This window comes from Pieris napi, chromosome 9, assembly GCF_905475465.1.
Source record: "Pieris napi chromosome 9, ilPieNapi1.2, whole genome shotgun sequence".
Lineage (NCBI taxonomy): Eukaryota > Metazoa > Arthropoda > Insecta > Lepidoptera > Pieridae > Pieris > Pieris napi.
The window spans coordinates 1,506,570-1,531,456 of record NC_062242.1 but is presented as its reverse complement, the minus strand read 5'-3'; the positions used below and the strand labels follow the sequence as shown (position 1 = coordinate 1,531,456).

Genomic DNA, 24,887 nt, shown 5'->3' with positions numbered 1-24,887 from the left:
AAAAAACATAAAATCAAATTATAATATCTAAAAATTTAATAATAGCTAATATAGAAACTTAAACCTCAATTTACTTTGTAATCTTCGTTTTATAACGACAATTTAATGGTACAAACTTTTTAGCTAAATCCATGTTGAATTCATTAAGTTTGAAACGGTGCGGTAACTAGGTGTCTTGATAATTTAATCCTAGCCGGATTGCCCAATTAAAATGTTGCCAACGACTTTTTAAATATTCACCGCGGTAAGGGTTAAGGAGGCCTAAAAACGAGGTGAAATTTTCTCACTCTCGGGAGTTTTATGTGAAAATAATGACATTTAGACGTCAATCAGAAAGTTTTGGGAGCGGGGATTTGTCAATAAATTATTGGGGGATGCAAATCTTTTTTGAATATTTAACTAATTATGGTGGTATGTTGTTATTTTTTTTGTGGTAGTTTAGATTCGTTCGTTTTATTATGCTCAATTCCATTCCGTTTCCTAAACGAGCACTTAAGATCCAAAAGAAGACTAAGGGTCTAAGCAGTTGTTACATAATTGCCTTCAGTATCTAAACCTATATATTAATAGATAATAATATACCAACGAAAATATTTAAGTCTGGACCTGAAGTTTGCCCACACAAATAAAAGTATATACAGTTCAGCTGTCCCTTGGAAAGGAAGATGCGTGCAGAAACAGTGCAAACGTATTAAACAGAAGAAAGAACAGAAAAAGTAAAAAAAAATGAAAATGGCGCTACGAACAAACATAAAAATACACTAATCAACTCTAAAACACTATAATAATTCAAATTATGAATATATGAATAATAATATATTTGACAAGTAATATAATATTTGTTAATAGAAAATAAGTTTTTTATGATAAATCTTCATCTATGGTCTTTACAAGTCTTGAACATTATAATACCAATCCGAAGGCAGGAGGACGTTCATAACTGTCCAACTAATAGGCAAGGTGGTCAGCCTCCTGTGCCCGACACATGCCGTCGACTTTTTGGGTCTAAGGCAAGCCGGTTTACCTCACGATGTTTTCCTTCACCGTTCGGGTGAATTATTATTATTATTATTTTTTAATAAATATTTAGCCATAGATTATATTCGCGTCGGACACTATACGAAACAGTCCTTATTTAATTTCTACAACTAGGATAAGACTTGTTACTTTGGGTTTTGAATAATAAATCCGATTTAACTGTCGTATCAAATATAATCTAATGTTAGGCAAAATGAAAACGTAGGTAGATGATATCACCCTATAAAATAATAATATTAAGGGTTATAACCATAAGAATTGGAATAGAGAAATACGTGGAGAAGTTAGAAGTACCGATGTAGTTTTTTGTTACACACTATAAGGATTTATAAAAAAAATATTCATTTAGAAATATTGGTCAATTATGTTTATTACAACCAAGGAAAACGGAAAACTTAAAATAATGTATCAAGGTGCACAAAAACTTAATAAAATGCCATCCAGTTTAAAAGAAATAAAACCTTTTTACAAATTGAAAGAACTTGTAGAAGTACATATAATTAACAATATAATTTCATAACACGATGATACTCTTAATATTCTCACTAAGTGAATGTAATTCTTTGAGAAATATAGTATGTTTGAAATTTGAGATCGCTAGACTAGGCTAGACTAAAAATATCGTTTTTTTTACTCGTATATGTAGAACCATTGATTAGGGATTCATTTCCAAATTATTACATTGTTAATAACATGTGTTAAGGTAAATCAAGGAAATCTTATCGTAAATAAGTATAAACCGTCTCCATGTATTCCGAATAGTCAAGGGAGCGACGTGGACAGACGGACTGGCAACTTGTAATATTTTCATTAAATTTCCCATTTCCCGCTCTACGTGCTTCGGCTTGTCTCATCTGTTACATGGCATTACTGATATTCAACCTTATATCACCATAGGAAACTTTAAGGAATCCTGTTTTATAACATACTAGCGGCCCGTCCCGGCTTCGCACGGGTGCCCTTTTTTTTAATTTTGTAGATATTGATATGTTCTTTAATATTGTGGAATTTTTTTTGTTCTAATATCAATAGTTTTCGCAGCGCATGCGATGAAAGATAGTATTTTATTATTATTTATTTTTAGTAGATTGTAGTTTTAGTAGAGAAACTTATTTTTTTATTACAATTAAAATAGCCTATATTAATCAGTGATAATGTAGCATACAAACTGTGAAAGAATTTTTAAAATCGGTCCAGTACTTTTTGAGCCAATTCATTACAGACATACTTATATACAAATCTTTCCTCTTTATAATATTAGTATGTCGATGGAAGTACAGGACCTTCCTTACTCAACAGGTGTATGTTTTGTATATATAGAATTACTTATACAGAAAAAAGAATAGTATTTCTTACATACTTACATTATAAAAGAATGTCTTTTAAAAACAGCCACAGGCCTTTTGAAAACCAGTTTATCATATTAACGATAACATTATCATGAGTATTTACGGGTTGTGGTAACATGTAAAACAGGTATTATTATTGAATCATCATAATCATCGATTGGCTTCAACTTACTTCTTAAGCAAAAATTTTAACTAGCTATATAATAGTATACAATAGTACGGGAGGTAGCAACGTTTGAAAAGAAAGAATTTTAAGTCAGCTGATTTTGTGATATGTCTTCCTTCTTGCACTTTCGGTTAGAGTCTGGGCAATCTGGCTGGCGGTAGCGGTTGCGTTCATTAGTGCGCATCCTATCTGTCCAGGTAATAATCCTGGATTTTAAAAGCATTTTAAGAAGCGTAATTTTTAATTTTTCGTTTTTAAATAAGTCTACCTGACATACTTTTTTTATTGCCAGACATTTTTCACATTGACGCGATTTTAAGTTTCTTTTTTATAAAAATTTCAAAGTATTTTAGAATGTCTGTAATTTTAATATTATGTGATTTAAATATTATAAGAAAAACTAAAAATGAATTTGCCAGACTTTTTAAATGTCTGGCAAATTAATTTTTAGTTCACAGAAAGAAGTTCATATTAAAAGAAGGAAGACATATCACAAAATCAGCTGACCTGAAATTCTTTCTCGAAAACGTTGCTACCTCCCGTACTACAAGGATATGTTTATGTAGTAATTGTGGTAATTATTTAATTTGTTTAACTAAATGTAAGCTACTTTCAAAAATATTTACACCGGCCTCGGTGGCGCAGTAGGCAGCGCGTAAGTCTCATAATCTTAAGGTCGTGAGTTCGATCCTCACCCGGGGCAATATTTTTGCATTTCCATGATAAGAGATTACTAAAATATTTTATGTTATTTCTCCCTCTTAAGAACCCTGTATGCCGAATATGGAATATTTTTAACTTTTAAATTATTTTCTCAGTCAAATCACCTAACAGTAATCTTGTCTGTATTGTCACATTGAAATGTATCGTTTTTAGGACCATGTAAACATTGTTTATATAAGTTCTTAAAATTAAAAAACGAACGAATCTTCACAGAAAATATTCTGGTAACTAAATAATTAATAAAGGCCAAAGGGTGGGGTAAATAAATGTAAAGGTCGTAACGCTACTCTTGCGTGAGTACTGAGTGCCTTCGTTTCTCTAATTTATTATAAGGGTGTTAAAAAGCCACTCAGACAGCGACAGTACCCCACGCTCTCTCGCAAGCGAGAGAGTGAACGATCATCGAAGGCTGATGACTTTCATCATCGCCCGCCTCACGCTCAGGGCACCGCGCCACGTCTCATCATCATGGCTGGAAATTTCCCACGTATAGTGAGAAGTTGCGTGAAGAGCTTACTATAGAAATGATCCTATGAAGTAAGGTCTTAATGAAACTTTCTGTGTCCACGGTAGTCATCTAAATTTGAATTCTTCCAATAGCGCGTTTTGTAATAATTCCTGATAACACAACGCCATCTAGCATACAATTTCATAAATTTATTTATCTTCTTTCCTCTTTTATCTAAACTAGATGGCGTTACAACCATGGTAAAGTTTTTTTTACAATCGGAATATAGTAATAAAAGTATTTGCTTGAAAAGTGTAAAAAATTAATAATAAAATATTTTACCCATGACAACTATTATAATGATAGTTCCCAAATTAGACTATTATAATATTGTATAATTATTTTAGAATACTCGATAACAATAAGCGCCACCTAACGGATAGTGTGCAAATTAACAAAACATAGTCACCATATAAAGCATGAAGGGGTACTATAGTTTTTATAAATTGAACTAGATGGCGCTTTACTGGAATACATTCTGCTTATCAACGAAGGTCAAATAATTAGATTAAGAAATAAAATAGTTAAGAATATGATCTACAGAAAAATAATAATAATAACCTACATATTTATTATTGTCTTTTTTTCTCTAAATTTACTAATAACTGGTGTAAATCTTATTTCGCATATGTAAGAAAATGTTTGTCCAAATGTTGTACATTCCAAAGTCCAAACACGCATGCATCGTAACAAAGGTACAATATATCTGTGTTTGTTGGTTACCTGAAGTACCTACAGTTAACTTTACGACAACCCTGAACCCTAGAAATGCAGAAAGCTAAAAAGCGTAGAAAACTAAAACAACGCAAATTTGATGGCGTATTGTTTGGAATTCCAACACGAAGGAATTTTCTCAGCGGTTAAGGTCAGAAGTCGAAATACGTTAAAAATTACAATTTCTATATCTAAATTAAACTAACATTACTAATAAAATTTTAAGACAAAAATCAATCAAAATTAATTTAAAAAAAACTCAAAAGTTGTCTATGCGGGCTAATTAGTCATATTTCCATGTGTTCGAGTAGAAATAATTTACATAGATTTCTGAGAGGAATATTATTGCGTAAAAATATTTATTTATTTATAACTATACAATTACCCTAATAGCTAACAGCTAATGCGATAGTTGTGTATCTTAATTACCATAACATAGGATATTTAATGTCACTTTTTTTTTTTAAATTAGACGAAAACCTAAAGTGATAAAAGCCTTACATTATGTAATAAGATTTACACTAGTCATATAAGTAATGGTAAGTGGTGGGGCATATATCGGATAAAATGTAGCCTTTAAAGAGAGCTCTATGGAAAAGAACAAGATGAAGAAGGAAAAGAGGGCCGTTAAAAAAGGTGGATAAAAGAAATAGAAACATGTGAATGGAGAAAGAAAGTCATGGACATGGAGAAAGAGATCTTTGGAAATGCTGGAGAAGGCATGAAGGGGTTCCGATCAATGGTACCGAAGTTAGGATATTAGGATAAGAAGAAAAAATATATACAACAAATCTAAACAGTATATTCGAGATTTGTAAAGTTTGGATATAAATGGGCCTTATTATTTTTATTTCTATAATAATTATTATTAGGTAGAAAACTCTGAATTATTAATTATTCCTTCATAATTGGGTGAATTCCAACGACTGCATCATTTTTAATAAAACCTCGACAATCCCTACTTTGGAATATAACTTTCAGATTTCGAGTAATTTGTGGAAATTTTGTTAAATTTTTATTTTTTAAATATTTGCCAATCCCAACAATAGTAATTTATGTTAAAAAAAAAGTTTTAAAAGCATCTCGTCACATAATAGGTTAATAGTTCTATAGAATTGTTATCCAAACCCAGTGACGTTGCACCCTTAATGTGCTACTCCTTTAATGGCACCGCCCTAGCTATTAAGGGAAGATTTATATCTCATCATTAAGAGCATTGATTAGTCACGGATATATTCAAAAACGTCGCAAAAAATATAATGAAACAAAGATCGGAAATTTGTTGGGTATTTTTGTTATTTGGACTTCTACATCTTAATAAATAATAGTTAAAAAAAACTAGAACACACGCTTTATATAGAAAACTAAACTAAAAAACAGAAAATAAATATTAATTAAGAATAATGGCGCTCTGTGTTTTAGTTTAGTTTTCTATATAAAGCGTGTGTTCTAGTTTTTTTAAACTATTATTTATTTTTTTATTTTTTAGTAAAAATTTTTTTTAATTTTACCATTTTTTTTCGGATTATTGCATTGCCATCGATCTTTGACAGGTGCGCAAAGTTTGAATTAAATCTATCCGTTAAAAGTGGGTCAAAATCGAGTCCGAAGGAATCGGTTACATACATACATACATACATACAGGTGAAGCTAATATAAAGCGTATAAAAATGTACTTTAAGCGTATAACGGCCGCTTTCTATACTTAATCCCAATCCAATTTTTACTACTAGAATTGATATTTCAATCCATTTCTCATTAACTACTTTTCAATAACCGATCGATGGATCGCTAGTCAATCAGTTTTTGTAATCCATCTTTGCTAGGACCGATCAGTATCTTTGGATTGATATATATTGTATGAAATTTGTATTTTATTGGATATTTGTATGTAAATGACAGATCGACGCTTTCTATAAAATATTTTAGAATTCGATAGATCGAATTTTGTCATTTATCAATCTAAATAAAATCTAAAAACTTTGTCACATTTTTTATTGTCTAGTGTATTTTGGTAAGATAATATATTCCGTCAATTTACATAAACCTATAATGAATTGTATATCTTAATCTTACTGTAACTATTTCTGATATAGAAAAAACAGAAGTTTTGAGGCCTATCGCATACATAGGACCCTTATGTTTAAAAAAGTTTCAAAATAAATATTTATATCAGTGGCGCTACAACCTCTTTAGGTCTGGGCCTCAGATTTTTGAATCTGTTTCATGATCATTTGTCAATCTAACAGGCAAGGCTGAAGCCACTACTGCTCTTAAAAAAAAGTTTATTTTCATAATAAACATACATAAGAAATAAAAATATTAAAAACATAAAATATATCACGCCACCATCGTACGCTGTTATTTGAGTTCATCTACCTAAAATATTCTCATATTCGAAACAGGTCCTCTGCTACTATTTCCCATTTCTCAGGAAGCAAGCTTCTCTCGCTCTGAAATAGTTTATATTTTTGCGACCGCATTCGGTTCTGATTTGATTGGTGTTATGCCGGCTACGTGTGGGATTGAAGTTAAATTCAATGCTGTATTTGGTTTGTATTTTTTTAAAACTAAAATGTTGTGTACAGCCGAATATTCAATTAATTGTGAAAAACAATAAACAATAGTTTAGTTTGTTAGGAATAGGCTAAAAAAAGAGGATTTTAATTAATTTATTTTGTAGAAACTGAACTGACGCGCTACCCCATACATCTATCTAATAAATGTGATTTTCGTAACTGTTTTTGGAAAGCAACAGAGCACTAGCAAGAGAAATTTATTTAGTGATGTACGAAAATACAGAAGAACCTGAAGATTACATTCTATGGCTAATTGATAGTAATGAAGATGCTTTATAATTTTAAGGAAGTAATAATGTTTTTGTAAAACTCTCCCAATTTTGTAATTTTTATCTTTATTAAAGATGCCGCCAACGTTGCACTTTTGGAACACCGAAAGGGATGGACACTATCCAAATTTAGGAATTGCATTATTTTGTTTAACAGACTATTTAACTTTATAATTTATATAAATTATGTTTTAGGCTCTTAAAATATAAGTATCAATTTGTAAAATATATTTATTGTACCAACAATTAGTATGAAAGAAAAAATATACTCCTCACTCAAAGGCCAGCAACGCACCCACAATGGCTGTCCATGGGCTGTCAATGGCTGTCCGAGTATCCAATTTAAAAAAAAAGTAAAATTAGTATTTTCTGAATTGACTAAGTTTGTTTTGAACATCTTCACAATATTCTGCCTTTTTTTTTGTAACAGTGTGCAAGGCTCGCAAGTGCGTTGCCGGCTTTATACTACTCTATAACTCAACATTTCAGAAACTGTAAAGAACTCTTATAAATTTGCTAAAAGGTGTGTGTGGTACTCGTAAATTTTTTATGAAATCTTGGAGACGCGACTCCTCGGCTTTTAGTCCATCGCCCCAACTAAATTGAGTTATCAACTTTGATAAAATACATTGTCTTTAATTTTTTTCATATACGTATTTAATAGTCAATTAATGGGGGTGGCTACCTGCGGCGCCTCTATCCCAAAGTGATTGCGAAGCATTCCTCGCAAAGAGGTAGCATCACGCCTTTTAAATTACCTTGGTCATCGGTTATTTAAACGATACGGAATGATTAAGATTAAATAATAATGGATTATTATTGAAGTCAAACTTCTTTAGGCGCATGAGGGTAAATTTGTTACGGATGAAACGCAATAATAATAATATTAGCGTCACGACGATGTGCAGCGTTTTTGTCTAAGAAAAGGGAGAGAACGATTGAGAATGATTGAGGGAGAGCGAGAAGGGCGAAATACCTTATAGAAATTCTATTTTAAAAATTAAAATTTCGTAAAGACAATTCATGAAGTAGGTATGTATTAGTATTTTATATTTTATGCAAAATAATTTATTGAAGTCTCAAATGACAATTTTTGAAATGCCATGTGTTTTTATTATCGAAGAAATAAATTCATAATTTGTATAAATTTTCGACACTTAATGACAATTAAATTCCTAACATATCTTCCCTTTTCCCTCCTTCTAAGTCTCGGAAATCTGAAGTGTAAGATTTGTATAAATATGGACAAGACTTAAAATTTAGTTTGCCAAAGAAGTTTCACTTCTGACATGTGTACTTTCTACGCACGCACTTTTTTATTATTATTATTTTCAACAACCAATCGTAAGTTCATATCAAAGTGTAAGTAACAATATTATTATCTTATTATATTTGGTAGTTACATAATTTCGATAACTTTGTAATGAAAATCAAAATAGATAATGCACTTCTCGCAGTAATCGTCTGTATTGGCCTAAGCATAAGCCAGCCAGTTTATTAAATGTAGTAACAAACGCTACGGGTGAATATCTTTCAGGCCGCTAGTTAAACGGCGCTGTTTAGTTAAAAGGCTGTTGATAGAACGGATAACTAAGCTAGTTGGCTGCGACATATGCAAGTTCGATGTAGTTCTGTCCATGTTAATGTAACGATTATTAATTTGGAGCCGGTTTCGTAAGCCGAAATAGCTCAGTTGGGAGAGCGTTAGACTGAAGATCTAAAGGTCCCCGGTTCAATCCCGGGTTTCGGCAGTTAATACTTTTTGCGTTTTTGTTTACTATATTTTCGACACACATGCAAATTAAAAATTAATTACACATTTTGGTTTTAGGATTATATCAAGTAAAATATACGGTAATAAAACTGTTTAATTCTTGCTATTAATATTATTTACCTTACTAATAAAATTAATTGTGTTATAATTCTATTGCTCAGGTATTCAAGTTTTGTGTTATCCTAGGTTCCACTAGGCCCTAGGTTCAAATTATAATATACTAGCCGTTTCGCGCCCGCTTTGCTGGACGAATTAAAATAAATTTTATGTTTCATTATTTTATTTTTTTTTTCATATTTTTATTATTCTTCTTTTTAACTTCCCGCTAAGAAAATTGAAATATTTCGAAAATCGAGTTTTTAACAGATGTTGACGTTTTGCGGTTCTAGGAAGCCTCTTTTGTTTTTATTAGCGGGAAAATTTTTCATAAAAGTAAAACAGAAATAAAAAAATTAAGGAACGTTGGAATTAATAATAAATAAATAGTCATAAACCATCTAGGAAAAATTTCGCATCGAATGGTGGTAGTTTCATGTCGATACGATCAGTGGTTTAAGCGTGAAAGAGCCTCAAACGAACACCATTTTCTTTTTATATATATAGATTTATATGTCGATGTTGCAACAAAATAAATAATAATTGATAAAATTATGACATCGAAAGTATTGTTGTTTCATACATATATATTATGACTTTTAATTTTAATATGACTACATAGATATTTAGACTTATATATCGAAATTATAGTGTCGAAAAACTCCCAGCACTTGGTTGAGTGAAACGTTTGTCCACAAATTTCTCGGAAATTCAAGAGAATTCAAAATTCTAGTGTTTTTGAGTTTTTATTCTAACTTAAGAACAAATCAACGCACAAAATAAACCTTACACCAGGAGGGCACTGACCTGCAATAAATTATAAAATTAATAAGATCCCGCCTTGTTATTACATTACAATAGTCTCTCGCTTAACACACCTATATTTTTCTCACAAATCAAAACGCTAAATACTTCGCAATTACCCACTCGATTGAAAACGATATCAATTAAAGCGTGAATTACTACAATTAACACGTTCTTGTCTGAGATATTAAGCTAGGCGTACGATTTTTACCGACTCGAACGAAGCTTTAACAACTTACATAAAGCTCGAAGCTTAATCGAAATTCTCTTGATATATATTTTTATAATAATAATAATTTATTTGCAAGAATATACAACAAAAATGTTATAGGGTACAATCTAAAGTTGGCACATTCTGCCACACAATGGCGTGCAAATCTGTCTTAAAAGCTAGAATATAATTTACAATTACATTATGGGTCAATTCTTATATTATTTTATCACTACATTATCACATTATTAAAATATATTATAACGTTATCAAATTAATATTAATTATAATGCTTCACGCAAATAATCATATGTAATACCACAAGAGCTTCAAAATTATCGGGTATTTCCCGATAGGTTCGTTGCAAACAATTAATATAGTTGTCATGACGACGACAGTCGTCATGACGACTATATTTGTTTGCAACGAACCTTGAGGGAAATACCAGATAATTTTGAAGCTCGAGTGGTATTCGGGGGATTATTTTTCCGACCCAAATGTCGGCCAATAGAATTGCACCATGAGACGAAATGTACAGTTTACAAATAAGAATTTCATAATGAATAAAACAACTACTTAATACTTTTCTTGAAGCAACGACCAGAGAAAATTTTCACAAAAAATTTTCAGTATAATACCATGTAGGTTGTACCACGTGACGTCGAATGGTGCAATTCTATTGGCCGATATTTGGGTCGGAAAAATAATCATTAATAATATATATTTTTTTCGAAAGTAGTAAATTAAGACACTATCTCTAATGTCTCTACTCTCTAACATTACCTTATTAATTGCAGCTATTAAGTGTTTATTATTTTATAATTATGAGATTTTGTTTTAACATGTGAAGTGAACTATGTTTTCATATGGTGGTCAACGAAAATGATTTATTTGTTTACTATTTATTTAAAATAGTCAGCCAACAGAATTACAGATAAGGTAGCAACCCCCATTACAGCAAGACACATTGACATGCTCTAGAAGTGATGACAACTTTTTGTTGTAGCATGGCGACAATGGTTGCAATTCCTTACAATTTCCTGCTAACTAAAACTTGCTTATAAAGAGTAGCGGAGAGTTTCTTGATACAAGTGTACTAAATAAATTTTGCTTTTAATTGATTTAATGGTAGACTCTCACTGTTGTATTTCACTAAGCTACAAAAAGATTAGTAGCGACACTACAATCTTCGGCTACAGTCAGTATGATGATGATACCTTGAATTGCACTAACAAAGTGTTTTACAACCGCTGAGCATATCAACCATTCAGGCTAGTCAGTGGGTAAACTGGTAACTGGTAGTCAGTGATCAGCTGTGAACAGCTGTAGCAGAACTGAAGTTCTGTATTTGACCGACGACATGCGTTGGTTTTTATGTCTACGGTTTCTGTTTGTTTTCCTCCACCGAAGAAGAGTAAAATGCGCACTAGAAAGTCCATTGATGCACAGCCGTGATCCGAGAGACCGACGTCAGGGTTGACATGAAGCCCAAGCCACGTGTAAGTTTAATCAGGTCAGTATAATAAGGATTTCATGGTAAGTCATATCATACATCAATTTCATACAAACCTTTGATGGATAGCATATTTATTACGTTAAATTTAGCGAATTAAATTGATAACGGTTTTTTGACACAGTTTACTGTGTTCCGGGAATTTAAAAAACCGCGAATTTAAATATAAAGTGTAATAATGATAATTTATTTGCAAGAATATGGTACAAAAATGTTATAGTTGTACAATCTAGTTCCCATATTTTGCCAATAAATAATGGCGTGCAAATTTGTCTTAAAAGGTAGAATAGAAGTTACAATTACATTATGAGTCATATCATTATAGTCAATTCGTATATTATTTTATCACTACATCATCACATTATTAAAATATATTGCATTATCAAATTAATATTAAAGAAAAAAGCTTTTACCGGATTAAAGTTATGTATTATTATAAATTTACAATTATTTGACATAATTTTAAATTTATCCGACGTTTCGCGTGCTTTACAGCGTGCGTGGTCACGGTGACTGAAGACAAAAGATGTTGAATGTGAAAAAGTATCACAGCTGCAGAGAAAGTTCCTGCATTTTTTTTATGTATGAGACTAATCTCAGCAATTTATAATAATACATAACTTTAATCCGGTAAAAGCTTTTTTCTTTAAATGTGTAAACGTTATGTTAATCAAAGACAATACTAAATTAATATTTAATTAGGTTTCACGCGAAAAAATAGAATATTTTTTTTTTGTTGCAAAAATTACATTAAGTCGATTTTTAAAAACTCTAGAAGGAAGATCTTTTAATGTTTTTGGTAAATTATTATAAACTTTGATTGCCAACAGAAAGTGTTTTTACTATACAATTCCAGATAAATTTTTTGGTATAGCCAATTTCTCCCAATGTCTAATTCGACAGTGGTCCATTCCAGTTGACTTAAAAGTATATATAATAAATAATAAGGACATTTCTAAAACATACATACACGGAAGAGATACAATTTTGAGCTTCTTAAATGCTACGCAACTATCAAGATAGTTTACTCCACAAATTGTTCTAATACATTTTTTTGAACCTTTGAGCCTATGTACTTCGACTGAATACGGTATCATGTATACGTATGTATAGGTATGGTTCGAGTCGCGAAAGTCAATAAACGAAAGGATATATTAGTACGGGAGGTAGCAACGTTTGAAAAAAAAGAATTTTAGGTCAGCTGATTTTGTGATATGTCTTCCTTCTTGCACTTCCGGTTAGAGTCTGGGCAATCTGGCTGGCGGTAGTGGTTGCGTTCATTAGTGCGCATCCTATCTGTCCAGGTAAAAATCCTGGATTTTAAAAGCATTTTAAGAAGCGTAATTTTTAATTTTTCGTTTTTAAATACGTCTACCTGACATACTTATTTTATTGCCAGACATTTTTCACGTTGCTAACTATGTGCCAGACGCGATTTTAAGTTTTATTTTTATGAAAATTTCAAAGCATTTTAGAATGTCTGTAATTTTAATATTATGTTATTTAAATATAAGGAAAACTGAAAATGAATTTGCCAGACATTAATTCGGTTGTTAAGTCTTGAATTAAAATGATAAAGTATTGCAGTATGATGAAGCATTGCATTTTAAGAAGCGCAATTTTAGATTTTTCCTTTTTAAATACGTCTACCTGACATACTTTTTTTATTGCCAGACATTTTGCACGTTGTTAACTATGTGCCAGACGCGATTTTAAGTTTTATTTTTATGAAAATTTCAAAGCATTTTAGAATGTCTGTAATTTTAATATTATGTTATTTAAATATAAGGAAAACTGAAAATGAATTTGCCAGACATTAATTCGATTGTTAAGTCTTGAATTAAAATGATAAAGTATTGCAGTATGATGAAGCATTGCATTTTAAGAAGCGTAATTTTTGATTTTTCCTTTTTAAATACGTCTACCTGACATACTTTTTTTATTGCCAGAAAATTTTCACGTTGCTAACTATGTGCCAGACGCGATTTTAAGTTTTATTTTTATGAAAATTTCAAAGCATTTTAGAATGTCTGTAATTTTAATATTATGTTATTTAAATATAAGGAAAACTGAAAATGAATTTGCCAGACATTAATTCGATTGTTAAGTCTTGAATTAAAATGATAAAGTATTGCAGTATGATGAAGCATTGCATTTTAAGAAGCGTAATTTTTGATTTTTCCTTTTTAAATACGTCTACCTGACATACTTTTTTTATTGCCAGACATTTTTCCCATTGTTAACTATGTGCCAGACGCGATTTTAAGTTTTATTTTTATGAAAATTTCAAAGCATTTTAGAATGTCTGTAATTTTAATATTATGTTATTTAAATATAAGGAAAACTGAAAATGAATTTGCCAGACATTAATTCGGTTGTTAAGTCTTGAATTAAAATGATAAAGTATTGCAGTATGATGAAGCATTGCATTTTAAGAAGCGTAATTTTTGATTTTTCCTTTTTAAATACGTCTACCTGACATACTTTTTTTATTGCCAGACATTTTGCACGTTGCTAACTATGTGCCAGACGCGATTTTAAGTTTTATTTTTATGAAAATTTCAAAGCATTTTAGAATGTCTGTAATTTTAATATTATGTTATTTAAATATAAGAAAAACTGAAAATGAATTTGCCAGACATTAATTCGATTGTTAAGTCTTGAATTAAAATGATAAAGTATTGCAGTATGATGAAGCATTGCATTTTAAGAAGCGTAATTTTTGATTTTTCCTTTTTAAATACGTCTACCTGACATACTTTTTTTATTGCCAGAAAATTTTCACGTTGCTAACTATGTGCCAGACGCGATTTTAAGTTTTATTTTTATGAAAATTTCAAAGCATTTTAGAATGTCTGTAATTTTAATATTATGTTATTTAAATATAAGGAAAACTGAAAATGAATTTGCCAGACATTAATTCGATTGTTAAGTCTTGAATTAAAATGGTAAAGTATTGCAGTATGATGAAGCATTGCATTTTAAGAAGCGTAATTTTTGATTTTTCCTTTTTAAATACGTCTACCTGACATACTTTTTTTATTGCCAGAAAATTTTCACGTTGCTAACTATGTGCCAGACGCGATTTTAAGTTTTATTTTTATGAAAATTTCAAAGCATTTTAGAATGTCTGTAATTTTAATATTATGTTATTTAAATATAAGAAAAACTGAAAATGAATTTGCCAGACATTAATTCGATTGTTAAGTCTTGAATTAAAATGATAAAGTATTGCAGTATGATGAAGCATTGCATTTTAAGAAGCGTAATTTTTGATTTTTCCTTTTTAAATACGTCTACCTGACATACTTTTTTTATTGCCAGAAAATTTTCACGTTGCTAACTATGTGCCAGACGCGATTTTAAGTTTTATTTTTATGAAAATTTCAAAGCATTTTAGAATGTCTGTAATTTTAATATTATGTTATTTAAATATAAGGAAAACTGAAAATGAATTTGCCAGACATTAATTCGATTGTTAAGTCTTGAATTAAAATGATAAAGTATTGCAGTATGATGAAGCATTGCATTTTAAGAAGCGTAATTTTTGATTTTTCCTTTTTAAATACGTCTACCTGACATACTTTTTTTATTGCCAGACATTTTGCACGTTGCTAACTATGTGCCAGACGCGATTTTAAGTTTTATTTTTATGAAAATTTCAAAGCATTTTAGAATGTCTGTAATTTTAATATTATGTTATTTAAATATAAGAAAAACTGAAAATGAATTTGCCAGACATTAATTCGATTGTTAAGTCTTGAATTAAAATGATAAAGTATTGCAGTATGATGAAGCATTGCATTTTAAGAAGCGTAATTTTTGATTTTTCCTTTTTAAATACGTCTACCTGACATACTTTTTTTATTGCCAGACATTTTTCCCATTGTTAACTATGTGCCAGACGCGATTTTAAGTTTTATTTTTATGAAAATTTCAAAGCATTTTAGAATGTCTGTAATTTTAATATTATGTAATTTAAATATAAGGAAAACTGAAAATGAATTTGCCAGACATTAATTCGATTGTTAAGTCTTGAATTAAAATGATAAAGTATTGCAGTATGATGAAGCATTGCATTTTAAGAAGCGTAATTTTTGATTTTTCCTTTTTAAATACGTCTACCTGACATACTTTTTTTATTGCCAGAAAATTTTCACGTTGCTAACTATGTGCCAGACGCGATTTTAAGTTTTATTTTTATGAAAATTTCAAAGCATTTTAGAATGTCTGTAATTTTAATATTATGTTATTTAAATATAAGGAAAACTGAAAATGAATTTGCCAGACATTAATTCGATTGTTAAGTCTTGAATTAAAATGATAAAGTATTGCAGTATGATGAAGCATTGCATTTTAAGAAGCGTAATTTTTGATTTTTCCTTTTTAAATACGTCTACCTGACATACTTTTTTTATTGCCAGACATTTTGCACGTTGCTAACTATGTGCCAGACGCGATTTTAAGTTTTATTTTTATGAAAATTTCAAAGCATTTTAGAATGTCTGTAATTTTAATATTATGTTATTTAAATATAAGAAAAACTGAAAATGAATTTGCCAGACATTAATTCGATTGTTAAGTCTTGAATTAAAATGATAAAGTATTGCAGTATGATGAAGCATTGCATTTTAAGAAGCGTAATTTTTGATTTTTCCTTTTTAAATACGTCTACCTGACATACTTTTTTTATTGCCAGACATTTTGCACGTTGCTAACTATGTGCCAGACGCGATTTTAAGTTTTATTTTTATGAAAATTTCAAAGCATTTTAGAATGTCTGTAATTTTAATATTATGTTATTTAAATATAAGAAAAACTGAAAATGAATTTGCCAGACATTAATTCGATTGTTAAGTCTTGAATTAAAATGATAAAGTATTGCAGTATGATGAAGCATTGCATTTTAAGAAGCGTAATTTTTGATTTTTCCTTTTTAAATACGTCTACCTGACATACTTTTTTTATTGCCAGACATTTTTCCCATTGTTAACTATGTGCCAGACGCGATTTTAAGTTTTATTTTTATGAAAATTTCAAAGCATTTTAGAATGTCTGTAATTTTAATATTATGTAATTTAAATATAAGGAAAACTGAAAATGAATTTGCCAGACATTAATTCGATTGTTAAGTCTTGAATTAAAATGATAAAGTATTGCAGTATGATGAAGCATTGCATTTTAAGAAGCGTAATTTTTGATTTTTCCTTTTTAAATACGTCTACCTGACATACTTTTTTTATTGCCAGAAAATTTTCACGTTGCTAACTATGTGCCAGACGCGATTTTAAGTTTTATTTTTATGAAAATTTCAAAGCATTTTAGAATGTCTGTAATTTTAATATTATGTTATTTAAATATAAGGAAAACTGAAAATGAATTTGCCAGACATTAATTCGGTTGTTAAGTCTTGAATTAAAATGATAAAGTATTGCAGTATGATGAAGCATTGCATTTTAAGAAGCGTAATTTTTGATTTTTCCTTTTTAAATACGTCTACCTGACATACTTTTTTTATTGCCAGAAAATTTTCACGTTGCTAACTATGTGCCAGACGCGATTTTTAGTTTTTTTTTATAAAAATTTCAAAGCATTTTAGAATGTCTGTAATTTTAATATTATGTTATTTAAATATAAGAAAAACTGAAAATGAATTTGCCAGACATTAATTCGATTGTTAAGCCTTGAATTAAAATGTAAAAGTCATGAAAAGTATTGCAGTATAATGCTTGTAGTACGAGCATAAAAAGGAATATAAAATTTGATTAAAATTAATAATCAACACTTTATTTAAATTGTCCTAATTACTAAATGTAAGTTATGAATAATTAATATTAAGTTTTCAAGTTTTTTAGCGTATAGTGACGTCACAAAAAAGAGGCATCTTCATAATCATCATCATCATCGTCGCTGTCTGTGTCGGTGTCATTCATATCATCTTCTTGGGAACTTTCGTTATCTTCTAAAACTCTATCTCTATCTCTTAACAATCGAATTAATGTCTGGCAAATTCATTTTCAGTTTTTCTTATATTTAAATAACATAATATTAAAATTACAGACATTCTAAAATGCTTTGAAATTTTTATAAAAATAAAACTTAAAATTGCGTCTGGCACATAGTTAGCAACGCGAAAAATGTCTGGCAATAAAAAAAGTATGTCAGGTAGACGTATTTAAAAAGGAAAAATCAAAAATTACGCTTCTTAAAATGCAATGCTTCATCATACTGCAATACTTTATCATTTTAATTCAAGACTTAACAATCGAATTGATGTCTGGCAAATTCATTTTCAGTTTTCCTTATATTTAAATTACATAATATTAAAATTACAGACATTCTAAAATGCTTTGAAATTTTCATAAAAATAAAACTTAAAATCGCGTCTGGCACATAGTTAACAATGGGAAAAATGTCTGGCAATAAAAAAAGTATGTCAGGTAGACGTATTTAAAAAGGAAAAATCAAAAATTACGCTTCTTAAAATGCAATGCTTCATCATACTGCAATACTTTATCATTTTAATTCAAGACTTAACAATCGAATTAATGTCTGGCAAATTCATTTTCAGTTTTCCTTATATTTAAATAACATAATATTAAAATTACAGACATTCTAAAATGCTTTGAAATTTTCATAAAAATAAAACTTAAAATCGCGTCTGGCACATAGTTAGCAACGTGAAAATTTTCTGGCAATAAAAAAAGTATGTCAGGTAGACGTATTTAAAAAGGAAAAATCAAAAATTACGCTTCTTAAAATGCAATGCTTCATCATACTGCAATACTTTATCATTTTAATTCAAGACTTAACAATCGAATTAATGTCTGGCAAATTCATTTTCAGTTTTCCTTATATTTAAATAACATAATATTAAAATTACAGACATTCTAAAATGCTTTGAAATTTTCATAAAAATAAAACTTAAAATCGCGTCTGGCACATAGTTAACAACGTGCAAAATGTCTGGCAATAAAAAAAGTATGTCAGGTAGACGTATTTAAAAAGGAAAAATCTAAAATTGCGCTTCTTAAAATGCAATGCTTCATCATACTGCAATACTTTATCATTTTAATTCAAGACTTAACAACCGAATTAATGTCTGGCAAATTCATTTTCAGTTTTCCTTATATTTAAATAACATAATATTAAAATTACAGACATTCTAAAATGCTTTGAAATTTTCATAAAAATAAAACTTAAAATCGCGTCTGGCACATAGTTAACAACGTGCAAAATGTCTGGCAATAAAAAAAGTATGTCAGGTAGACGTATTTAAAAAGGAAAAATCTAAAATTGCGCTTCTTAAAATGCAATGCTTCATCATACTGCAATACTTTATCATTTTAATTCAAGACTTAACAACCGAATTAATGTCTGGCAAATTCATTTTCAGTTTTCCTTATATTTAAATAACATAATATTAAAATTACAGACATTCTAAAATGCTTTGAAATTTTCATAAAAATAAAACTTAAAATCGCGTCTGGCACATAGTTAGCAACGTGAAAAATGTCTGGCAATAAAATAAGTATGTCAGGTAGACGTATTTAAAAACGAAAAATTAAAAATTACGCTTCTTAAAATGCTTTTAAAATCCAGGATTTTTACCTGGACAGATAGGATGCGCACTAATGAACGCAACCACTACCGCCAGCCAGATTGCCCAGACTCTAACCGGAAGTGCAAGAAGGAAGACATATCACAAAATCAGCTGACCTGAAATTCTTTCTCGAAAACGTTGCTACCTCCCGTACTATATTGTCTAGTAACAGAATTGGAATTGCAGTCCATCCTTCAAACAGTTTTATTTCAGCCATACTGTAATAATAAAATCAGTATGTTAGAGCCTTGTTACGCCTGTAAGTAATAACTTTTCGCAGTCATCTGTACTGAATGTCGAGGCTGTTCAACTGTTTACTACGCGCCTAGTGAAATTGAAATGGACAAAACCATTCGAATAAGTGAATTAGTGTAAATGCACGTTAGTCTTAAGTGCTAAACAGTGGTAAGTGAAAACATAGAACACAAGAACAGAGTGTCTTCCCCTTATTAGACACTGTGAGTAGTGCTATTGGACACTTTCTTATGTTAAATAATATGTTTGAGTAAATTTTATTTACAATCAAGTATACAGCCTTGCGATTCTGTAACTCACTTTATTGTTTATCAGAATGCCAAATCTGACTGATTTGAGCGCGACCGCTGCTGCGAAAACCGCTGTGTGAGTTCGAAAAGTGAGGTACAGAATCGCAAGGCAGTATTTACAATTTTCTTAATTTACAAAGTAATAATAGAAAGAATTAAAAATAATTAAAATGGAAATCAAAACATTTAAAAAGTTTTAACTAAATAAGTTTTTTTTTTAATTACTTCTTAGTCTTAAGCTGGTTTTAAGGCTGGATCGTAATTTTAAATTGTGTCTACCTACTATTGAAGCCTACCGCTTTCCTCATAAAGAAGGTGCCTGGATAGACCTGGACGGGCTAAGACTAGTGATTTTCTTTAATAAAATATATACACTTTGATGTGTTTTTCTTATCCTTATTAATCACAACATTGTTATTTTGAACTTAATTCGATGTTTCAAATTTTTTACCAATTCATTACAAGATAGTCTAGTGACACTAATAAATGATAACATGCAAACTCCGAGGTACTAACGACTAGTTTTTAACGTAATTAATTACGGCTCGTAGATTATTAGACGTATAGAACTTTATCAAAGTAAAAGTTTACATCGCACAGTAGTAAACATTCGTTAAGTTTCGTGACTTTAATTTAATAAGGTTCCATAAGTGAACTAGGTGTGTAGGCGTGTCGGCGCCACCGCATCGAATGGGTTATATTGTATGCTAATTTCACGAAGAATAATTAATACTAAAATAATTTGGAAGCGGCTTCTCTGTGCGTACATGACATAATATCTATTAATACCGGTTCTTCTGTGTTGTTAATCGTACCGTTGTGTAACGTTATAATTTTTGTATGCCTACACACATGATTTAAATGAGGTGTCAGATGTTTTGCTAATGATTCTATTTTGGGATTCAGTTTAATAACCATCGAGCTGTTGACGTTGATGTTCCCAAAACCTTGTTTGTTGACCTCAAAGGAGATTTTAGGACAGAATTCGAGGCCAGAAGATAGAGGCTGCGTAAACGCGTCAGCATTGAAATTTATTTTGTACGAAACAAAAAATATTTCCGAAAAATATACTATACTACTAAAGCATAATGTAGAATTTTAATGGTGAAACTAATATCTTAAATCGGTGCAGTGGTTTTTTAATTTATTCCTTATTAGGGATGTTGAGACATAATTGTCATAATTTGGTCAGACCCCGAGTTGCTATTACTACTTAAGCAGATTAATTGCAATTTATTCCCCCCCCCCCTTGTCAGCACAATCCTCGAAAATGCATTGCGTTTTCAAGCATAGAGAATGTGTGGGTAATATGCGTAAAAAAGTAAATAATTGCTGTTGACGTAATCACCAAATAAGAAAATCAAAGAATGTAAACCTTCTTCGCCTTTTCAAGTCAGTTAAAAAGACATTCCTTTGGTTATCTAATCGACTTCCGCTGGTCGATAACTTTTTAATTTGAAAATCACGATTAAGAATTTCCATTGAATTCGAAAATAAAATAATTATAGTTTTTTTTACATCTATATTACTTATGACAGAGCTACTATATTTATTAATATCGCTTTTTATTAAAATCAAACGTTAATTACTTTCCTGAAATCAAAAATGCAAATAAAACATCAAATTCTTCTAAATTTAAAAAAGAACCGGCAATAAACTCTTTGCCACTCTTTGCTAGTATCAACCGCTGAAATTTCTTGTCTTACAAAGCTATAATTGTCCTGCTCTGCTGTTCTTATGATATTTTGATGAAGCAATTCATTATAATAATATGAAATAGGATAAGTAATAGTGGGGTACGGTGGGGTAACAGTACTAAAAGAACATCGTGGAACATCTAGAAAGTAACAAATAAATTATTTTGTTTAATACTTTTCATCGTTGTTACAATTTTATTGCAATATTACTCTGGCAATCGAACCCAGGTATTTAAACTTAATACATTGAGCGTGTGGGTTCATGGAAGTAGATTTTAAGGTGATATTTTTAGTTGTTGTGTGTTGTCATACGCATGATAAAAAGTCCCGTACACTAAAAAAATTTACCATAAATCAACTATAAACGTTACAACGCTCATTACTCATCGGAACGCCCTCAAACCGTCCATGAATACTGTAGTAGCATATTTAATGTTCAAAGATTATAATTCTATAGAACCGTAATAGTTATTTCTATGATGACGTACACGAAGTATTGTTACATGTATGATTCTTAACACGTCAAATTATAGAAATGAACAGAGACAAACTTCGAATAAAATATAATGTTAAACAAAAAGTTAAGACACGTTTTTAAAATTTGCTGTAAATATAATACAAGAGTTGTTAATAGTAATAAATAGTACTCAATCATACTGATAACAAATGCTGTTTTTATTATGATAATATATATACGCATATAAGCTACTTAATTCATCCGATGACAATAGATATAGCGCACATAGCGAGCGGGCAATGTTTAGGCGTCGAAAAGAAACTGACAGGATATTCCCGAAAAAGATAAAATTTAGCGCTAAATTTACTTTCCTATAAATTAACTAGCTGACCCGGCAAACGTCGTTTTGCCATGCATATTATTTTTATTAAACATTTTTTTTGTTCAATAAAAATAACTATCTACTACTCGTATAATAAAAAATAGGGGTTGATGGTAGAGGGGTGGCAATTAAGGGTTGTAAAAAAAAATAGAAACATGAAAAAAATTCTAAAAAATAAAAATGTGTTTTTGGGGCGGACACCCCTTATCACTTAGGGGTTTGGAAGATAGATAGTAGCCAATTCTTAGACTTACTGAATATGCATAAAAAATTTCATAAGAATCGGTGGAGCCGTTTCAGAGGAGTATGGGAACGAACATTGTGACACGAGAATTTTATATATTGGATAATCAATAAAACAGACACAAATATATCAGACTTGATTACCCTTATATAACATAATAAATTCGCTTTATTTAATTCTATTTAAAATAAAAAAATATTTTAGATTACGATCAGTAATCGTATCTGATCATTCTTTCATATCGAAAACAATCTAAAAATAAATTACGAACTACTTAAGGGCATACACGGTTTATCTATGTAAATGCATTCCGAAATATTTAAAGAACCTTGCGCATTAGCTCATATCAGATGCAAATTGCCATCGAAGCCTTAATTACAAGCAATCATCATTTTCATAATTTCCTTTATCTTTAGTTCGAGGTGATGATTTTGGGTGGTCCATGCGGTAGTAATGATGTTATTACGTCAACAATTTAATCAAGATACATTCTTCGATGACCACTCATTAATAATGTGATGAGCGATAGATTTATGTTTCTTTTTTAGAAGGCCAGGTTTTGTAGTTAACAGTTGGATATAGACAACATTTGTGTCGTTTTTACAATATATTAGGTGGGATGGACATGCTGACATAAAAAAAAATCTTTTTATAGAATTTCATTTGAATATTCAATATAGTCTTCGAGAGCGATACAACGATTGTAGCGGTCATACAATTTCGATACCATTTTTATAGTACAATTTGTCTTTAGCCTCTAAATAATCTTCAGTTTCGGTGATTATCTCTTCTTTCGCTCTCAAAATTTTTGTCCAACGAGCATTCTCTTGAGGTCTGTTAAATTTTTACCCTTTTTTCGACTGCGTCAAATATGTTTTTGACGTAGGTACCTTAGTGATACTTATATTCTTTGGATATGGGGCTCTTGTACATTGATTTTATAAGACCCGTCTTCAGTGAAAATTTATTCCTGTGAAATTTAGATCTAGTGATAGTTTTGTTAATAGTAATGCCTTTTTTATTTCAATATCCTTAATTTCCATTTCAAATATTGTTAGTATTTACTTATAGCTAAATGTATGTTGGTCGCCTGTGGATATGGACACCTCATGGATGAATGCCTCCACCAACCCTTACCATGACTCTATCTTTGCCAATAGCCTTTTAAGAATTGATGGCTCTTTTCTTGAAGTCCCTAAAATGATTCGGAATTACTTTAGAAGGCACCTGGTTCCACGTAGTGGTGGAGCGCGGCAAAAATTGCCTTAAAAAACGCTCAGTTGTGGAACGACGGACGTCGAGGTGATACGGCTGGAATTTCGTATTCCGCCTCGACGTCCGATGATGAAACTCAGCTGCAGGTATTGAAGACCTGACATTAGTCAAGTGAAGAAGGCTAAGGCCAAGATTGCCACAGAAGATTGAACGTTTTAGGTTGCGCCGCTGGATTATTCTTTTTGGCGATTAAAAAGAGTGGCGGAGAGTTTATTGCAAGTTCTTCTCTTCCGTTCTACGCCCTTGAGAACTGGCAGTAAAATTATAAGCATTTCATATATATATATTTTTTGTCGTTCATAAGTGTACATTGTGTTACCTATATGAATAAATGATTTTGACTTTGACTTTATTATAACCACTAAATTATTATTTTAGACTAGTCATTATTAATAGGACTTATCTTAACTTAAACAATTTGCAAAAATAAATCCAATTTTTAACTTATTTCGTTATAATACTACCCAGAAATACTTTAAAATCTTTATCGGTAGTATTTTGAAAAAAGACGATGTATTCCGAAAGCGTATCCTTGAAACAGGTTGATCAATGATTAATAGCAACAGCTTTATACGCGGTGGCTGCTTGAAGACACGATAAATAATTCATTCCTTCTAATTAGAGCGATCTCGGAACATAATTTTATACTGTAAGATTAGTTTATCCTTATCAGAGATATAACTCAAGTTAGGTTAAGTGGAGACAGATATGCTGCGAGGAATACTCTTAGAAGAGTTTTAAGTAATGCTTGCTACCTCGTTTGATTGTTTTTTTTTATAAATACGCTCATAAAGGGCAGTCATGTCAGCCCATGGACACCCATTTTTAGAGATGCCGGCCTTTGAGGGAGGTGTATACTCTTACTTTTAATAGTTGGAGGTCGTATCTCTCAGGGAAGACCCTCAGTCCTCACTAGGAGTCGATCCCACAGTTCGCTAGT

At 30.4% G+C, this 24,887-nt stretch overlaps 3 non-coding genes across 3 annotated transcripts; 2 read left to right on the top strand and 1 right to left on the bottom strand.

Annotated features, from left to right (window-relative positions):
- Positions 1-3,183: 3,183 nt before the first annotated feature.
- On the top strand, positions 3,184-3,256 carry Trnam-cau. The gene has a single exon. It is a non-coding gene; the product is annotated as a tRNA-Met (tRNA).
- Positions 3,257-3,620: 364 nt separating this feature from the next.
- On the bottom strand, positions 3,621-3,823 carry LOC125052793. The gene has a single exon (XR_007117492.1). It is a non-coding gene; the product is annotated as a small nucleolar RNA U3 (small nucleolar RNA).
- A 5,201-nt stretch (positions 3,824-9,024) lies between these two features.
- Trnaf-gaa lies at positions 9,025-9,097 on the top strand. Its single transcript has one exon. It is a non-coding gene; the product is annotated as a tRNA-Phe (tRNA).
- Positions 9,098-24,887: the final 15,790 nt, after the last annotated feature.